Raw genomic sequence first — 20,082 nt, 5'->3', positions numbered from 1 at the left:
CAGATACCAAGGGGTTGTGCAAGCAGGAAGGCTGAGGGACCCCTGAAGACCTTTTGTCTCAGGAACAGCAGGATTTGCCTTTTGCTGATCCTTTCCATGTAATTACTGAGTGCTGCTGGGTGAAGCACTGTTCATGGTGCTGGCAGGATCGCTCTCGCAGGCAGCATGGAGGGCAACAGCTCTCTTCACACCTGTGAATGGACGGGCAGGGAGGGCTAAATATGAAAGCACGGCTGAGCTGACATATGAGGGAGGAAACAGCCTGTGCAGGCTCAGATCTCCACAGGCCAGCAACCCCCCACAGCTGGGAGGACAAGGTAAGCCAGAGCACACACAAGGTCCAGGCTGCATCTCTGCTCTCCTACTAGAGAGATGCACCAAGGGCCAGGCCAGTGCCAGCATCTGACACTGTTTCACATGGTTTTTTTCCTATGGAAGTGGCCAGCTGAGAATAACACTGTGGAAGAGATGGAAAAGAACAAGAAATTTTGGGACTCCCTCCCCATTTGTGTGTTCAGTTAAAAGAAGATAATTTCTGGAAGTCCAGTTCCCTGCAGAATGCTTTGAGCAGAGGCGATAAGAAGCTCTCCCTTTTGCTAGGAGACTCCTCTGGACCTTTTTCGTGATGCAGACAAAGACATCCCCTGTCTCAGAGAGCATCTCTTGGCTACAGCAGGAACGTGCAGTGCATCAAAACAACCTGCCCCCGCACCACAAACCTCTGCTGTGGTGTCCTTGCAAGATGAGAACCGAACCCACGATGTCCTCCCCTTCCCTGTGCCCCTCAGCCCTGGGCGTGCTTGTCAGCCCAGTCCTGGGCAGGTGGCACCTGCACTCCCGGAGGTGTTGTCAGAGCCCAGCTGGATGGCAACTAAATGGGCTCTTTTGGCCGCTGTTAAGAGCCTCTGGGAACACCACCTTCCTTGCCAGTGCACTTGCTGCCTTGCACAGGAATTTCTGTGTCTGCACAAAAGGAGCCTCAGTCACACGCCAGCACCTTGATGCTGTAGCTGCCAGTGAGAGGGAGGCTCTGGATGCTGCAGCATTCCGATATCTGTCCCTTTACAGTACTTCATAAATTTAGGTTGGGAATATTTGTTTTAACAGCAGGACCCATTTAGCACATTCGAATATCTCCTGCTGAAGTGACAGGTTTAACATTTCCCTTTAACCAGTAGAGATTGTACCACCCCTGGGTAATGTGTGAACAAATCACATTGTTAGCACTGTGCAATAAACCACTTTTATCTCATGCTGGGAGAAGTCATGAAGGCCTCACTCAGGTCACACTGGCTCTGAAAGCCTGGGGGCAGGCTTGAAACAGGCTGATATTGGCTGTCCAGCACTGTGCACAAAGGCTGAGCCTTGAGCAGGGAGGTAAAGTTCTACCTGCCTGCTAGGCTTCCCAGGGAATGTGGGCATACCACAGACCCCTAACACCCATGCCTGCTCTGCATCCTGCTTCTTATGATGTGGGCATCCCAGATTTTACCCTGAGCTCACCTTCTGCCCTCAGGGGATCACAGACACTCCCAGCAGCATGATGTTCACTGAGAACCTGTCTGGGGCAGGAGCACAGGTCTGTGACCCTTGGCACACCTTCAGCTGGAGCTGTGCTGCAGGTGATGCTTCTTACATTTCCCTGTGCTGGTCTGGCATTGTAAATTACATCTAACTGCTGTCACCTGTACAAAGGAACAAATAAATCTCTTTGGCCAGGCAGGTTGCTGTAAAAGTTCAAAGCCATTTTGCAGCTTCACAGGTCAAAGGTCCTGCTATGGGAAGGAGAGGGCAGAACTTGCTGGTGCTCTGCAGCTGCACTAATGCCATACATCTCAATTTGCACTGACCCTAAAAGCCATGGGGTGACTTTGCTATTTAAGAAGAGGTTTTTAATGTACTTTGCATGCTTTAGCATCCTTAATGGCTAATTAGTCTAATGATGAGTTTTGAGTTGCATATAGCTTCCACACAAATGCTTAGCCTGTTCCATGGGACTGAGGCCATCAGGCAGGCTTGGAAAAGGAGGAGGTGCACACATGCTGAAAGGAGTTGGAGATGAGATGTTCTGTCAGGTAGTACTGGTGAGTACCCAGTACTCTGACACCGAGCTTTGCAGGTGATGGATCCCAGGAAAGTGACTGAGGCCAAGCAAAGGAAATAGATAAACATAAAGGGAGGGTGTTACCTGCCCTTTTGGGAGGGAGGGAGAGGAAAAAATGGGTGTGGGGGACCAGCAAGGGAAAAAATGCAGGAGACACAGCCTGGGAGAGGGTGGTTGGGGGGAGGAGCCATGGTGGCTTCATTTCCTACTGAAAGACCCCTTGGATAAAGCTGCGTGCTCTGCACCAAGGCTGTTTCTGGGGTATTTAACCCAGGCTGCTCACTGGCATCCTTGCACAGCCAGCCACAGGCTGTGACCCAGATCCAGGCAGGTTAGTGACCCAGCAGCCTGTGCTTCTTTCCTGCTGCTGTCCTGTTCCTACGAAGGTCCTACCGAGGGGATTCTGTGAACCCTGTCCCTGCAGAGCCTGGAGGTCCTTTGCTTGGCCATCTGCCTTGGGATGCTCAGGGAAGGACTGAGCTGATGTGTTTGCTAAAAGTACACGACACACTGCTTCCAGGTCTGCTGCCAGCACAATTTTTTTCTTCGCTAAGTAAAAGAGAGGAGGAACTGGTGCACTGTAATGATTTTCCTCTCCTTAGGCTTGATTGATCATTGATACTGGCTTAAACGCAAGAAAGCACAATAATAAGGAGCAGCAGTCAGAGACAGGCTCTCAGGAAAGCCTTTTGTCTCCAAACCAGGCCTGGCTGCATAGCAGCAAAGCTCAGAGAGTCTGCTCTTTCTGCACTGGACACATAAGAAAAAGGAGCAGCACAAGAAGACTGTGAATATTCTGGAGTGAGTCCAGTGGGGGCCAGCAAGACTTTGAGGTGGACAGAGCACATGACAGGCGAGGAGAGGCCAAGAGCACACTGTCTGCTCAGAGGAGAAGGCTTGGGGGATGCTACTGCTGGCTGCGACTACAAAATGGGAAGGTTCTTGAGAGAACAGATGGATGCAACACAAAGAAATTCAGAGTAAAGCTTCCCAAGGAACAGACCCAAAGGAAATGCAGTGCTTTCCATCATCCCCATATCTCTGTGCTGGCACAGTACCTCACAGAGATTTTTGTTTCTTTGGATCCATTTCTTTTCTTCTGTTGCAGTCTCTCCCTCTTTAAATAGCACTCCCAGCAGCCACCAGATGGAAAGGTGAGTTATGTTTGGCTTATGCAGCTGCCATCTTGAGTTACAATGAACTATACTTATATCATAAATCACATGCCCGACCCCTCTCTCAACCATGGCTCAGCTACCACTTCTCTATTGCAAAAAAAAGTAGAAGGGTAGACACAGCACTTTGTCCTGGTCAGGAACAAGAAGCTCCCAGCTTCCAGCTGGTACTTGAGTGAGAGCATAGGTTAGCCCCAAGCTTTTAGAAATTTATCCCTCTAGAAATAGCCCACTCATGATTCAATGGAATATTGATCATAGAGGACTTTATTAATGGTGGAGGACTACTCTGATCAGCCAGGTGGCAAACACAGTGTAATTCTTCTAAAGTCCTGTGCAGTTGTGGATGAAGGTACTGTCAGAGGAATCATGAGTGCTCATGAGGAGTTTGATGCTGTGCACAAATGGACTGGTGAGACCCTTTGATGAATAAAAAGGAAAAAGCTAAGCAGAGAGGCTTAGCTTACCAGCTAAGGCTGGTATTGGCACTTACTGATTTGCCTACACATCTAAAAGCACAAGTAGAAAAAACAGAAGAGCTCATAGAAGGGTCATCTCTAAAAGCCACTTTAGACAGAGAAACATAATGGTTTCAACCCATTTAGTTTGTCCTGAAGATTGAGATGGTTTGAACACAATTTTGTAAGAATCTATGTGAGGAGATTATACTTACAAGTCTATTTGTTTAAAGGTTTGTTTATATACAGAGCTTTTAAAGCAGGCAAAACCATAAAAAAGATTAAGGACAGGATGCCCCTTAATGCTTTTTATGCAGGGAGTGTAATTGACCCTCAGAGGCTCCACCACAACTTTAGTCTAGATGTTCCAACATGTGGCATTTCAAAGCCAGATTTTGCTGAACTCTTTAAAGAGCCAGGGTATAGCTGGAACAAACCGTCCAGAACAAGCAAATGGTGCTATGGAAGGTCTGAACAATGTCCTGTTCTGAGTCTTTTGGAGCAAGTGCCTTTCCATGGAGCAAGAACATCCATGGATGGCTGGGGACTGTCCCCACACTTTGCCAAGGACTGTGCTCGTTGCACACCAGTATCCAGAGGAGAGGAGGACAGGCAGTGGCTGATGCCACAGGAGATCCACCAGTTCAGAACACCCACCCTTGCATCTGCACGCTGAGCCTACCAAGGACATCAGGAAGAACACAGGCTCTGTGTTTCCCCCCTCATCTCCTTTTCCCTTTATTTTCCCCTGCCTTGTTGCTGGGTAACTCTGTTTGCCCAGCATGGAAGAACTCTCTTTTCAGAAAAATTCAAAACCAAAGCCTTTCTTCTTCAAACATAAGAAACGATTAATCAGAAACTTTATTTTTTTGGTTTAGATTTTCTATGCAACTACAGCCAGTAGGAAAAACAAACAAACAAAAAAAGGAATAGGCTTAAAATGAACAGATTTGTTTGCTGCTCTTGGCTAACTTCATCTTAAAACCAAATCCAACTTTGAGGTTTCAAGGCTGTCAGAGCTGTGGTAGCACTTAAGACAAGCAGACTGAGCACTCAATGTGGTGTACAGGGGAGAGTCCTTCCCCTGACCAAGTAGGGTCCTTGCCCTGTTTTCAGACCACAGGCTGATTTTTCCCCTCAAGCACAACAGACTTCTGCTGCTCCTCCTGCAGCATTTGCAAACTCCCAGAGGTTTCTCCATGTTGAGCACCAAGTCCTCCACAAAGCCAGGGAAAGCTTCTATTTCTCTCGTCTTTCATGGCACAGAGCCTGCTCACAGGTCTTACTGCAGGCTTAAAGTCAGCTTGAAAAATGTAAGACCTCCTAGTGCTTTCTGTGAGAATAAGTCACCTCTCTGCAGGGATGGTTATGGGAGCCAGCAGTGCCTTGGCCTCGCACACTGCCTTCAGGGACCTGGGTTTTCCCCTGAGAGATTTTTCTTTTCCAAGTGCAGATCAGATTAAACTGTTATCTCCATAGAAAACGCAATGGATTTCTCTTCTGCCTGCCGCAGCCCACGTCAGAAGCAGATATTATACCACAACACAGCCTGTGAAACGTTAATCAGACACGTAACGGGAAATGCTTAGAATAATGAGCTGGAAAAAAGCTCCAAAATTCATTCCCTGTGGCAAAGGGGAAGCTGGAGGGAAGACAGTTTGCTGTGGTCCAGGAAGGTGCTGCATTTCTCAAAAAGAGAGATGTGAAGCAGTCCTAAGGCTATCTTCTGAAAATTACTTAGCACACACTAAATCAGGTAAAATGGGCATGGCAGGATTTTTCATAATGCAGTGGGTCACCACCCAGCTTTTATCTGTGTGTATAAATAAGAGCATGTAGGGAAGAGTGCATAAATAAGAGCGAAGAGTTTGTAAGTGGCAGCGACACAGCTCTGCGCCTTAACCCAGGGAAGCATCACAACATCCAGGCTGCAAGGAATTCGCAGTGGTGACTGCCCCAAGCTTTAGGGTGCATCCTCTTCCTCCTCTCCCTCTGCTCCTTCTGCCTTAAAGCTGTGCCCTGCCCAACCTGCGCTCCCACCACCAGCCAGTGCTGCCGTGCCCAGACTTCAGCGCAGCATTCATCAAAGAGCAGGCTGCTGATGGACTCAGCCTCATTGATCTCATGCAAACTCCGGTGAGAAATACATAATGCATGGGCTTGGACACAGCAAGCTCTATTGCTGCTTCTTCCCCGGGATATTTTAAAGCCTCTTTTTGGCTATATGGGACCTTGGGTAGGATCAGGCATAGCTGGATTTGTGGCTTACGCCAGCTGCGGATGTCTTCCTTGATGTTCGTAGGAGTCCTTGTATTTTCCCACCCACATGATGCCTGGGCTTCATCTTCTGCCTCCAAGGCCAAGCAGCATGAGATTTACTGCTTCTCCCTGCGGGGAGAGAAGCACCAAAGGGACGTGTGATCGACATCAATGTATATAAATCACAAAATCGTTTCATCTTCATGCTGATATTAGCAGATCCCTCGTTCCAAATTCTTCTCAGAAGTTCTCCATGGGATGACTTCTCCTATGTATGCCAAGCCTGGACTGCAACCAACTCCACCAAATAAATGACTAAAACCTGGGTGAAATGAAAGGCAGCTTATTTCTCAATATCTAATGCTTTAAATGACTGGTTTTGGTCAGTCCCTACCAGTGGGGGAAGGATGGAGGCCAGGTGAGCTGGAATTCCTTCTCCATCCACCCTGCTCTCCTGGTCTGACAGGGATTTATATCCCTCCTTCCCCTGGGATTTACTCCTTTGAGCAGCTGTGCTGGCTTTTTGCTGCGGCACAATCATGCTTGATTAGTTCCTGGAAATACAGAGCATTATTTCCATTGCAATTTATTACAGCCACTGAGACATAAACTCAGGAGGAAGGGAACAAGAGGATACTGCAGGTAAAGGTTTTCAGAAGGCAGAGGAAAAAAAGGAGGGGGGAAATCAAACCCTTGCCATCTAATAGCTTGGAAAAGCTTATTGTAAGGTAATGCTGTTGAGGAGCCATGCCAGCCTGGAGAGCCATTGTCAAGGACACTGCTGGGAGGCAGTCCTGAAGGAAAGAAATTGGATAGCAGAGTCGAAAAGAGGGGGGGCAGGACAAGCTGGGCACAGCAGTGAGTGCTGAGAAAGGGCTGACAGGAGAAGAGCTAATTGCACATGTAGTGGGTTTAGCCACTGCCTTTGCTCTCACAGGATACACTGCCATTTGCACCCCCTTGGGAGAGGTTGGGAGGAGATGTACTGCTGAATATCAAAAATCAGTCCTTCTGTTGGTATATAGGGGATTACTGCCAGGTACTATGTGCCAAGGCTGTGTCAGAAAATGAAACAAAATATGGCAAGAGTTGAAGTTTGCTGTGGCAGCTCCAAGATGCCCACCTGGGACCACGTGCCCACCCCAGAAGCAGCATCCCACCTTGGCGGCATCGTGTTTGCAGTGATAAATTGCATGGATTCCTGCTAGAGCAGCAGGAGCAGTCCTTCACTGGGAGGAGGAGGCACTTCACTGGCACTTTGTTAAATTCAAACTGAAACCAGGCTGTGGGTGGTTGCTTGAATCCTTGCCAGTGGGAAAGAAGGTGGAAAAAATAAAATTATTGCTTTAATGAATGACCTTTCTCTTTTGGGTTTAATTGTGATTTTCAATGCTGTTCTTGATCAGCCAAAAAAAGACAAAATTAAAGGAAAATTCACTTAATTAAAACATGTCTGAAAAAGAAAATGTAATGGGCAGAAATAATAACAGTGTAAATGTCGAACACAATTCATTTTGCTGAGCCAGGAGGTGAATGGTCCCTCTGCAGTCCCTGTAAAAACTCAGAAAATGGAGAGACACCCAAATGAGAACTCCAGGAACAAATTGAGCCTATTTTGGCATGCTTTGCAAGTTAGTCATGTCTATGTGAAATAGAAAAACCACTTGGGACATCATAGGAACCTTGCAGTTGTGCATTTTCAGCAGCCATAGACTGTGCCATGCTGGCCATCCCACTGGGAGCCAGAAGAGCATTTCCATGCTCCAAACCCATCTTCTCCACAGGGTCCAGCCAGGCAGGACAAGGGCTGAAGCATGTTGATTGCTTTGTGTCAACAGATTTATGCAATGAAAAACCATGGGGGGTTTGCTCAATAAAGAGCACACAAGAAGGGGGAAAAAAAAGCTATGAATTTAAAGTCATTTGTGATTGAAGCACTGAGCTCCTTCTGCCAGGTTGGATCTTCAGGCAGGTATAGCTGTGACAGGCATACTCCCTGGCTACTTCAGCAGCAGGAAAGGCCAGGGATCAGTGTCCTGCAGGAGGGTCATGTCTGTAAGCTCCTTCTAACACGTGTGATGAAGATGCCAATGGAGTAAACCCCACTCTCGGCTGGATATCAACACACATCAGTGACATACCTTCAATGTCTCAGTGGTTTGAACCATCCCTAGGTACCAAGAGCCTGGATATGAGGTTCAGCCTGCATGGAAAGGCTGTGTGCACAGAGCAAATGGGAAAAGCAGGTGGGGTGAGTGATGCCTGCCCACAATGACAGTCATGGTGCCCTCTGGCAAGGGGCATCAGAGTCAGTTGTGCCAAGCAGTAATTCCACTGGCCTGTGGCACTCTGGGGCTCAGGGTTCCTGATGGAGGCAAAATCTGTTGAGCCGTCTATCTGAACGGTGAGGGGAGCAGATGTGGCCAGCCAGAGCCTGCCAGAGCAATAGGGCTGGTGTTATAGAGTTGGTAATGGGTGATGAATTTAACGGTGTGCTCAAACCCCACAGGAGAAGCTGCTCTGCTTCAGAGAAGATGAGCCTTGACACGGGTCTCTAACCAGGCTAGGCAAAACACCACAGTGAGAAATGCAGTCCTGCTAGTGTCAGCATCTCACTGACCCTGCCAAAGGCAATGGGGCTGATAGGCCTGGAAAGCCCAGAGGATTGTGGTGCCCAGTAGAGCCCAGGTACCTTGTAGGGCTGGCAGGGAAGGCAGACAAGACCAGGCTGTGGGCAGGGTGATGACTGGCATCAGCAGGAAGCATCCACAAGTCCCTAGGATGATGCTTCCCCTGGGTTTTGAGCTTGGCAGGACAGATGGCTCTGCATCTGCAGCCAAAACTCATTTATCCTGAGAGCTGAGCTCAGGCCCTCTGTGAATAACCCAGCCTGCAGATAACATCTCATGCCCTGTGAAGGGCCAAGGCTGATTTACATGCTTCTTTATAAATTTAGTAACTTAGAGTTAACAAGAGCAAACAGGCTCAAACCATAAACACGAGCAAGTGCATGACAGGTCTCTCCTCCCTCCACAGAAGCAGAAGTATCTTGTGGCTGCAATATTGCCTGAAACGAGATTTTCTGTAGTTGAAAGGTTTTGCATTTGGGGATGCACTTGAGGATCCAGCTCAGAGCTCCATGGTGCTAACCCTCTGGCCCTCAGGGGTGGTGGCTCCAGCATGAGCAGCACCCAGAGGATGTCCGGAGAGGGCTACAGAGGTGTTCTTTGCCAAATAACACATCGGTCATGAAGTTAAGAACACACCAAATAATTCATGAGAAGAAATGAATTATTAAATAACTTCTCATTATTGCTATTCTAATTACACACCGTTAATTTCATACCTAAAACGTGCTTTAATGTTCTTGCTGAATCGTATCTTGCTGGTCACAAATTTGAGGGTTTCAACACACCTGTAGTGTTGGAAGGTAAAAGCAAATTTTGGTAAAAGCAAGTGCCTCAGGGGCAATTTAACCATTCACTTTGCAGTAAAATAAATAATATAGAAAATCCCTTTTCCCCAAACCCAATCACCCAAATTACTGTGCTTCTTTCCTCTTACTGTAAGCAACTACAATACATTTTAACTGAGGGAGCAGTTTGGAAGCCAGAGGGTCAGTGTGCAGGACATGGATCTGTTTGTAAGGAGTCAAACCTTGTCCAAAGGGTCTTGCAGTGCCCGGGTATTCCTGGGAGCAGCCACACTGCCAGTGATTCTTCATCATACCTGGGAAACTGCGTGTGCCGGGCGAGCTGCCACCTCTCCCAGCAGCTCCCTCGTAGTGGGCTGTGTGCTTTGGCAGCTTCCCCAGCATCCCCGGGGTCTCCAAGGAGTGCTGCTAATGGGCTCCACGTGGGTCCCTGTCACTGAGTGAAGAAAGGATCATTTCAGGCAAATGGCAGTTTTGCCTGAATTGTGTGAGTTTCCTTGTCCTTTTATGGCAGCCCATAAAATGGATCATCTGTCTTAAAAGACATGGGCAGGTAATCACAAGCTCAGCTGAGGTCTGCCTTGCATACTGGTGCTGGCTGGGGAGCACAGGAGGACCCAGGGGAGGCTCCACACCATCAGCTCCATCTGGACCAGATCGCTGCTGCATTTTCACTGGCAGACTGAGCTATCTGGGGACTTTTTGGAAAAAGTGCCTGGGCGGGGGGAAATGTTCCATTCTCCTTAGGAGAGCAGGAGACAGCCACAACTCTATTTTCAGCTGAAGTTTCCAAGGCACTTGTTTACCAGCACTGCCAACAAAAGCTGTTATCGCATCGGCACTGCTGACAGCTCTGTCTGCAGCTGACTTTCCAGGGGAAGCACCTCAAGAGTGCTGGAGGCAGTGCCAGGGCTTTGTGGAGGGGATACAGCAGTCGCATGCACTTGAAACCTGTTAATCAGCACTTGAGCCCAGGGACTCTGCTCTCCTTTCCCTTCCTGGGACAAAACCTGTCTCTGCTGACTGGTGCCAAGTGGTCAGTGTCCCTTCTGATGCTGGCTGCTCTGGAAGCAGTCACTGGCAGCTGGATCCTCACCAGCCATTGGCAGGGTGAGGTTTTGGGGGATGGCTAGTGCCATGATGATCCCTACTCAGCATCACCCTCTAAGCCTGTCACATCAGCTCGGTCTGAAGTGCTTTGTTTGTACCTGATCTTCTTGTCATGCCTGGGATGTGCAAGGTCTCTGGAGCAGCCCTCTCGGAGACTGTGCTGTTTTATCTGTTCTATCCAGCCCTGGTCAGGCCAGGGTCTCCATCCCTGCAGAGAGGCCACAGACACCCAGAGGAGTGAGGGTAAGCTTCTCCTGCAGACAGGGACATGCACCGAGGGGATGTGAGGCATCCCAATCACATACCTGGGACATGAAGTTTCATTCAGTTCTGTTTCAACAGCCCTTGTGGCATGATGGAGGAGGCAACTCAGGGAGCGTCCTGTGAAGTTTCCAGCCTCACGTCAGTCTCCCATCAATTTCCTGAAGTAATGAAGACATAATTAAATTTTGTGGTGGAAAGGAAGCTTCGCCAATGGCAAGAGCATATTGTAACTCCCCACTCATCAGGGGAAATGCTAGGCTCCAAATTAAATGCATTTACTGTTTCATGTACCCTCGCTTAAAATCGTTGTAATGAACCTGGGAATTAATTGTTTGCCCATTTTAAAGAAGTCCCCTCTTGCACTGTGCCGTGCTCCCCTCCTCCCAGCTCTCTGTAATTTGATATTCCAGTTAGAAAACAAATTGGCATTCATTGGAAAATCAATCTTTTCATTGTTTAACTCTCATTTCTCTGGGGAATGTGTGGGAATGGAATTACATCCTCTGATAGGAACCTTCTCTGAATGCCTAATTGTGGCTGGGGAGCAGGGAGGCTGCCCACATCCCGGGAGCTGCCAGGACCCCGCACTGACCGCATCCATGGTGCTGCCTAAGGAGGAGCACAGCCACACTGGAGAATATCAGCCAATTGCCTCAGTAATGAGCCCAGTAATAGAGTCTGTCATTTATTGGGTGGGATAAAATGGAAAGTGCTTGTTGTGGTGGGGCAGACGCCAACAAACAATGCAATGAAAAGCCTGAAGACGCACTGCCCTGTGTTTATCAAGGCTGGAGAGGGGAAGAACAAACAAAATACATCTTTTTCCATGGGCTTGAGAGGATTTCAGCTCCTGTGTTTCCTTTTTCTGACAGGCCACTGCTCCTGACCAGGGTCCTCAGGGATGGGGACTGGCAGGTCCCCAGGGTGATCTCACAGCCTGCACCAGCCATCCCCTTTGCAGAAGTACAGACCAGTACTCATTAAAGGCTTCACTTTTTCCTTACAAGTGGGTAGTAGCTAAGCACACAAGGCAGCTGGCCTGGCAATGATCCTTTTGCTTCCCATGGAGACACTTGCTGCTGGAATAAACTGCTATTTTTATGGGTAACATTGGTTGTCTTTTACACTTACTGCAGGAAAATGAATAGCCACTTTTATGCAAAAAGGTTTTACTGTGATATCAGAAAGTACTAATGAATATACAGAACCAAATTATATGGTACCCCATGAGTCAAAACTCCTGGACAGAGATTTACAGCAAAATGAGTGGCAGGCAAAGATAAAAGCCTGCAGCCAAAGCTGATCATATAATTAATACTGGGGACAATAAATTTCTGAAAAATTGAGCTGTCAGTCCCTTTCATCTGGACTCCCAGCTCCATTTCAAAGCTAAATAACTTGTAGTCCCAAGGAGTTAATGCACCAGATAAAGCACCACAGCAAAAGCAGCTTCTGCATTTGCAAGCATCAAGGTTTCCTCTGACCCACCATGTGCCTGCCAGGATTCACTGAGAGCCCCCGAAGCATCGCCCTCCGCCAGGGCACAGGCAGCAAAGGGGCTCTCTGCCCACCTACTAGAGGTGCAAATCTCTTCCAGCAGCTTTCTCTCCACCAAAAAGAAAGGTTCCATCACTTGGCCCTATGGGACAGCACTGCACTGTCTGTAAGCCTGGGGCACATTTGTCCCCTGACTCAGCTACCACTTGCTTTTCTTCTTCCCCTCCCTCTCTCCCTTCACAAATTAGCAACAAACAAGTTCCAGATTGTACTAATTAGTTGTCTGGAAGATATGCAAAGAGAAGGTGGAGACCTCATAGCAGCTTTCTGGTACCTGAAGGGGGCCTGCAAGGAAGCCAAAGAGGGACTCTTCATCAGGAACTATAGTGACAGGACAAGGAGTGATGAGTTCAAACTGAACCAGGGGACATTTAGATTAAATATACAGAAGAAATTCTTGATTGTGAGGTTAGTGAAGCACTGGCACAGGTTGCCAAGAGAAGCTGTGGTTGCCCCATCCCTGGAAGTGTTTGAGGCCGGGTGGGGCTTTGAACAACCTCATCTGTGTGGGAGGTGTCCCTCCCCGGCAAGGGTGTGGGAACTAGATGATCTTTAAGGTCCCTTCCAACCCAAACTGTTCTATGAGTCTGTCATTGTCTTTCAAGGGACTGTTTGGACCACTGCCTGGCAGCCACCCCACAGCCACCCACGGCACCCACTGGTGTCTCTGGGGGCAACCAGCCCACTGCAGTGGGTGTGCCTGTTCCTCCTAGCAGCCCTGGCAGGCCAGGAGGGAAGACTAAGGGTCCCCAAAATTGGATGTACAGGGTGTAATCATGCTGCTGGCATCCTTTTGGCCCCCCCATAGCCAGACTGCCCCTCGCCCACTTCAGCCCCACTGTGCATTTGGCACAGGGGGCACTGGCAGCAGTGCTGTGAAAGACAGCGCGTCACCCTCTGCAGCCCCGTAATCACATTCCCTCTCTCTTCTCTTATTCTCACTTAGCAACACTATATGAGCATCTTTGTCAGGCGCATATTAGAAACCATTCGTCATAAAAAATTAAGGGCTATGGAAATAAAGTGACCTCTCCAAGGGCTTCAATTACACTGTAAGGTAATTGTTTCTTCGCCAGGCCTCCATCAGGGTGTTTGGGAGTCTTCAGCAACAATTTATGTATTTATTACAGTTTAAGTATCCTTAGCCCTCAGCTCTTTCCAGTAATGAAAATATATAACACAAACCCCAGCAAATACAGACTGAGCCGTGCGTAAAATATGACGGCAATGGTCTTGGCCATCACAGCACGGAGAAAAGTGGCTGTAACCTCCAAAATCTCCACAGGCATCACAGCTGCTCCCACAACTCCACCATAGGGCACAAATAGGTGGCAGGACAAGGGGAACTGTGGCAACACGTCGGGGCTAAAACCGTCTGGTCTGGGACTGGAACCAGGGCAAGGTAGAAAGTCTGTCCCAGGAAAAAAAAAACCAAACATTATTATTATTGTTCTTGGCACAAAAGGCTGCTTGGGAGAGAAAGGTAAAGCTGAGTTTATTTTATGGAGGTTTTTTTTTTTCTGCAAAGCTTTTTTTTGTGTGCAAAGCACTTTGCAGGGAAAGAGCAGGGAAGGACTGCAGAGGCTGGTGACAGTCTCAGCTCATTCTCAGCTCATTACACACCAGGGGAGCAACCCTGGGACCAGCTAAGACCTCTCCAACTATAAAGAGCGCAGGACTGAGGTTGGAGCTCCTTCTGCCCAGGCATCTGCCACAAGCAGAGTCGAGACAGCGAGGGTTCAGTTCACCTCTTGGGGGGCTGCAGACAGGATTGATTGCAGGTGACTCCCAGCAGCCGTGCCCCGATGCTGACATGTTTCCACATGAGCTGCTGGGTCTGGCCACTGCAGCTCCCTTCCTGGGCAAGGCAGACACCATGAAAGGAGAAGAGATGCTGTAAAAAACAAGGTAATTTAGGCCCTCCCCCGCCAATCCTCAGCCTAGAAGGGAGCTAAGAACATTGGAAGGGAAAAGTCATCTGAAGGGCCCAGGCTTTCTTTACCCCTCAGCTCTGAGAAGCAGGTCTCCCTGGACTGTTCAGCGCAGCCAAAATCTGTGCTGAAGATGCAACAGAAAAAGGAACCTTGTAAGATGCCACTGGAAAAAAAGAAAGACAAAAAGCTAATTCTTTTTTTCTTGTTGGAAAGACACCGAGTCCTACACCTTGGTTGAGAAAGAGATGATTTAACAAGAAAAAGATGTCACTAAATCCCTGGGCTATAAATCATTCTTCTTACAGTCTTGAAGCAAAAACACTTAACAGCCATTCTGTGCAGTATGGGGACAGAATTGCATCAGATTGCACCTGATCAGATGCATCTGAACTAGAATAAACGGGAAAATGGGCCCAGCCACTTGTTTTATAGTTGTGGGAGAATTATATAGCACCTGGGACATATTTCCTGCTCCTGCTGTGTTACAGGCTAATGTCATGAGGACGGTGCAGTTGGCATTAGATGTGCCTGGAAGCTTCAAGGACTCTGTACTGAGGGCACCCTTGAAGAAGGGCGTTTTAATAAAAACCTTTTGATAATTCATTCAGGTGGCTTCATCAGGCAATTTGCAATTTCTGGTGGTTTTTTCTTGTTGCATATTAAAAAAAAAAATGAAAGAGGAAAAAAAAGTCTGCTGCACTAAAGCAGAAATTGGTGACAGGTCCCAGCAGCCTCCCTTCAACACAGTCTGGATGGTGATGCTGTGGAGAAACCCCTACTGGGGGGGTGTGTGACCAGGGCAAGTGTCAGGAGAGTTTCCAAAGGGTTCACATGGACATTTCCTGATATAGGAACAGTGAAGCTAGATGCAAGAGGATGCTCTATTGCTGCACTGATTTAATTGCTAAAGAAGTGGTAATTGCTTGGGAAGTACTGACTGTGGTCCGATTATAGTCAGTAGGAGCAGAGGGCAGCCCCAGACAGCAATACAGCCACTCGATGCTTCAAAAATGCTGAGTTAAATCAGGGGAAATTACCAGCAAAACTGACTGGGTGGAAAAAAAACAATAACTAAATGGCTGTAAGCAGAAAGTGAAAGAGCTCTTTAAGAGGTGTTGTAGAAACAGTGAAGGAAATACTTTAGAAATTAGCCTGACAGCTGTTAGAAATAAGAAAACAATAGCTGGGAAACAAGGAAGGGAAAGCTGTCTGAAGAAAATGCCATGAGAAGCACAGGGTACTGGAATAAGAAGCAAAGTGATAAGAAAATTTTCAACATTGGTATAGATGCCAGTGTTCCAAGGAGAATTTAAACAGAGTGAGAAAAGAGACAGTGGATCCTCCTGTGGGCAGGAAAGGCTCACAGTTTGGAAAAGGCAGGCAGGTGTGATTGAAAGAAAGAGGGCATGCATTTATACCAGCTGAAGGTGATGGATGCTCTCTCTTCTATTTTCACCAAAGAGTCATATTTAAAATTGGCTGACCTACCTAGCTGCCTCTCTGGAGCCTGCAGCACTGCCTGGGCCACTCCTGCCCTGTGGTTAGCGTCTGAACCAGACCAGAACCACCTTCCCCTACCTGGAGTGCATGAAAACAGATGGAAACTGTGGGGCTGTGGACACCATCGAGGGGTGTCCATGGATACTGTACCTGAGCCACAGTGATGCCACCCTCCTTCTGCCTCCTGCTCCCCCTGTGTTTTGCAGGGCTGATCTCCCACGTTGGTGATGAGAGGCACTGTGTGCCCACCACTGCCCAGACTGGATGGGAGTGGGTGAAAAGCAGCATGTCCAGCTGGCAGCTGAGAAGCTTATGCCAGCCTCTTAGGGCATGGTCCTGATACTGACTTGCTGGATCCAAGCTCAGCTTCTGCTTCAGGGGCACATGAAGGCAGCTTTCAGGTCCTGGGTGTAATAGGCAACATTTTGCTGGGGAAATGCCAGCTGATTCATCTGAGGAGCAGCATCCTTGCCTAGAGAGGCAGGACTTGCTGAGGATTTGCTGTTTCTGGAGCATCACTGCTCACCCACCCTTCTTCAGACAGTTTTGCTCCCCCGAGAAAAACCAGTGTTGTGATAAATGACTGCACTGCATCTCACTACCCTTTCTTTCCCACATGGAAACCTTCTGGCAGAAAGCACCACAGACACCCTCTGCCCTGATTTTCAGGTTCATCTAACCATCAAAAAGCAGATCTGCTGCCTATCCCAAGAAAGCCACCAGCACAGCTGAGCACACCCCCTCCTAACTGCTGAGCACGGTCACCTCTCAGGTTGCCTCCTCTGCCATTGGACCAGAACAACTTAATCATGTTTTACTTTTGGTTCAGATCTTTCCGTTGTGATTCCAAGGAGAGAAGCCATGATGTGGCCTTTGTTTTCCTGAACTCTGACAGTGCCACTGCAGTAAATGTGTAATTATTGAGAGCTGGGCATTAACCTTCATACGAGCCTGGTTTCACTGCTTTTCATTCCTTTGCTTTTATTGATCCTTTTTTTTTTAACTTGTTTGTACTTCCTCTTTTTAAAGACTTTTAAATTAATGGCCAGCTCAAAGGGAGCATTGCTGTTGTAATGAAAAAATATAGTGTTTTGGTGCTGTAACTTTTGTCTGTTTTCTTGGGCCCTTGTTACGTTTGTTTCCATCTGAACACCATTTCATACAAGGGTTCCAAACAATATTGTATTAGCCTTAATTTTGACCTTGCTGCAATTTCTAGCAGAAAATTGTTTCATCTCGGAAATGGCCAGATTTACTCTTCAAGCCAATGAAAATAAGTCTGCAAGGTTGAAAAGAAGATGTCAAAAGCAGGCACTAAAGATCACTTTAAATGATAACAGTTGTACTTGTAGCAAAAATAATATACAAAGCTTTCATCTAGCAATTTTCATCCTCAGACAGCAAAGTGCTTTACAACAGAGCTCACTGTCAGCAGCCCTGTTTATAACGGTGAGCAGAAATATGGCTTTTGCTTTCTTTGCTGCGTTTCTCTACCCAAAACCAGCTTGTTAATTAGACTCATCAGCTCTCCTGCTCCCCCTTGGACATGGCCATGCCTTTCTGGCTGAGCAAAGATATTCCCAGTGACTGCCCCGTGGGACCTGTGATGTCCAGCACAAGGGCCAAGGAGAGGTTTGTTCTTGCCTGATTAGCTGAATCCTCCTTTTTTTTTTTTTTTGTGTGTGTGTGTGTGGGTTTTTTGCCTTTCCATTTAATAAAGAGAGTTGGCTTTAGTCTTAGAAGGGCTAACTCAGCTTGGCTTCTGTGTGCCCTGTTCTGTGTGGCTGTTCCTGGGGGGCTGCACACCATGGCACAGTCTGAGCAAAATCCTGGCCCAGGTGAGGGCAAACCCAGGTGATGATGCAAACACACCGTGAATGTCCCCAGACTCATCAGAGCAGCTCTACACATAAAGAAGACACATCCTGCAAGAGCAAGCACCAGGACCAGCATGAACATCTGAGACTCATTTCACCCCTAGGCTGGGCATCTCTCAGCTGCCCTAATGTCAGAAGGCAAAACACTTCCTATTGAACAGGGCAGCAGCAGTCTGCTGAAGGGGCTGAAATAAAAGTCAAACCAGCAATTTTGTGCTCGCTAGGACTATGTTTTGAGGGTGCATGGGGCTGTAGGCTCTTGCTGCAGCTCTGTGTGCAACACCTCAGAGTATTTCCTCTCTGCTGGTGAATGTGGTTTGTTAAATAAACCTTTTTTGGCTCACTTCTATAGTTTTGAAGAGCCTGTTTCTTGTCTTTGTGTCCCCAGGAATGAGGACTAATTGGAATGTAAGACTTGCTGCACAGGCTGAGTTCAAGGAGCCACTGCTGTGAAGTCTCTGTTGCCCCAGGGGTGGCTGCTCTTCACCCCTGAAATGCAGGCTGTAAAACCCAGGTGCCTTTGGATGTCTGATGCCCAGGAAAGCAGAGGCAGGGCAGGCTCCTGCCTCTGCATGTGGGTGTGAGGCCCCATGGGGAACAGTGGGGACCCTCCTCACCCCATGCATTGGCTGGGCTGCTGCACAGAGAGTGTGGTACCTCTGAATCTCCAACACTGAATGCCTGCTGCCTGCCCCATGCCTGTCAGGCACTTTCTCTCTGTTTCCGAGCTGAACTGTGTGCTCATTTCAAGCGATTTTCCTCAGCACTGCTGGAAGTGGGTGGATTGTTCCCAAGCTGAGCGCTGCCCAATAGCACCCTGACACCTACCCACTGACTTTCCTCATACCTTATTACACCCATTCTGCGAAGTATCTGATGCATCAGAAATGCTATTGAAATGGCTGCAGAGGGTTTTTATTTAACCTGAGAGCTGGCCAAGAGGCAAGAGGTTGCACCTCTGGCTGGGCTCATGCTGGGCTTTGCCTCTACACCTCCTTACTGCTGTAGAAATGCTGCCACCGCAGAGTTTGCTGTCGAGTAAAGCTCAGCAAGGAAATCATTCCTGCAGGAAGTTTAATTGCAGCCATTAAGCCTTTAATCTAATCGTGGTGTGCATCTCTAAATGGCAAAGCTGTCCTGAAATACAGGCATTTAGCCACATACCTGCTCAGTGCTTCCTTAGCATTGTGTTTACAGCTATTTTTAGTGACCCAGAAGCAGGTAGCTCCACACTTATTTGGACAGAAAATTAATTTTAAAATAAATAAATAAAAGGCACACACAAAAGCAAACTTACCTCTCCTTGGAGCAGGACTCCCAGCTCACATTCCACCAACTGTGAGTCCTGTTTGCAGCTGGTTGTGTCTGTGGTTTTCTGTTGCTTATGTCCCATGGCCTGAGCCCACCTGGGACACAGAGACCCCCACACCTTGCTGGCTCTGCCCTCTCCCTGCCACTCTGCAGGGCACACAGCATGAGCAAGGGAGAGGGGAAAGCCTGTTGGTGTACAGGTCTCTCTTCTCTCATCACCACAGCACAGCACAGCCTGACTCACTTGCTCCCATTCCTGTGCTTGTGAGAGCAACCTCCCCTAGCTGCGCCACCACCCTCTGTGCAGTCCCACCCATATGCTCATGGATGGTTCCATCAACCATCAGTCCTAGAGCTCAGGATAAAAACATGTGCTCCAGACTTTAATATTAATGGGATATGTTGCATGGTGTTAAAAAAGGAGGACCAGTGTGCCTTACCTGATGGGGATGGGGAAGAAGTTGGTGGTGACCAGCATGAGCTCGTTCACCAAAAGAGGTTGCTGGTAGAACCTCTTGAGGCTCCTTGAGGTCTTCACCCACAAGGAAAAGCCCAGGAGACTCCAGCAGAGCCCTTTGAAGATGTGTGACAGGAATGAAGCTTCCACACCATAAGGGATGGCTGTCAGAGACCCACCAGATTCACAGCCCACCTTAAAACCAGGGCTGAGGACTCTCACCTGTGAAGCAAAACAAGCTTTGATTTTTTCCAGCCAAATTTAAATGAGCTGTCCTGTGAAGAAACTGATGCTTAAAAGTTATAGAAAAACATGGACAAAGTGGGATACTCCCCAAAAGGCTGCTTTAAATAGAGATTTCATTTCATCTGGATGTCTTATTTCAGTAAAATCTTATCTGCAAGTTTCAGGGCTGCCTGGGAAATCTTGCTGCCTCACCAGAGAAAAGGATATTTAAAAAGGATTTAATCTGACAGTCTTATACTGAAAGTGGATTTTTAAGACATAAGCAAAGATTCAAGAAGGAAAGGTTAGTGGGCTGTTGAAAATGCATCTGCATTTAAGCTAATAAAACTTAATCTCTAGTTAGTTATTAAGAGACTGAATGTGATGAGCCATGGTGACTTCTGGGCTCAGGTACTGA

The 20,082-nt window shown here is 47.8% G+C and overlaps 1 long non-coding RNA gene across 1 annotated transcript; it reads right to left on the bottom strand.

Moving 5' to 3' along the window:
• Positions 1-9,369: 9,369 nt before the first annotated feature.
• On the bottom strand, positions 9,370-19,636 carry LOC113954379. The gene is made up of 3 exons (XR_003530184.1): positions 19,423-19,636; positions 10,845-10,961; positions 9,370-9,411 (listed from the first exon to the last, which is right to left on the bottom strand). It is a non-coding gene; the product is annotated as an uncharacterized LOC113954379 (long non-coding RNA).
• Between the last annotated feature and the right edge of the window lie 446 nt (positions 19,637-20,082).

This window comes from Corapipo altera, unplaced genomic scaffold (assembly GCF_003945725.1).
Source record: "Corapipo altera isolate COAL_440 unplaced genomic scaffold, ASM394572v1 79, whole genome shotgun sequence".
NCBI classification, from domain to species: domain Eukaryota; kingdom Metazoa; phylum Chordata; class Aves; order Passeriformes; family Pipridae; genus Corapipo; species Corapipo altera.
Note: the sequence above shows the minus strand (reverse complement) of the source record. Positions and strands in the feature narration are given on the sequence as shown.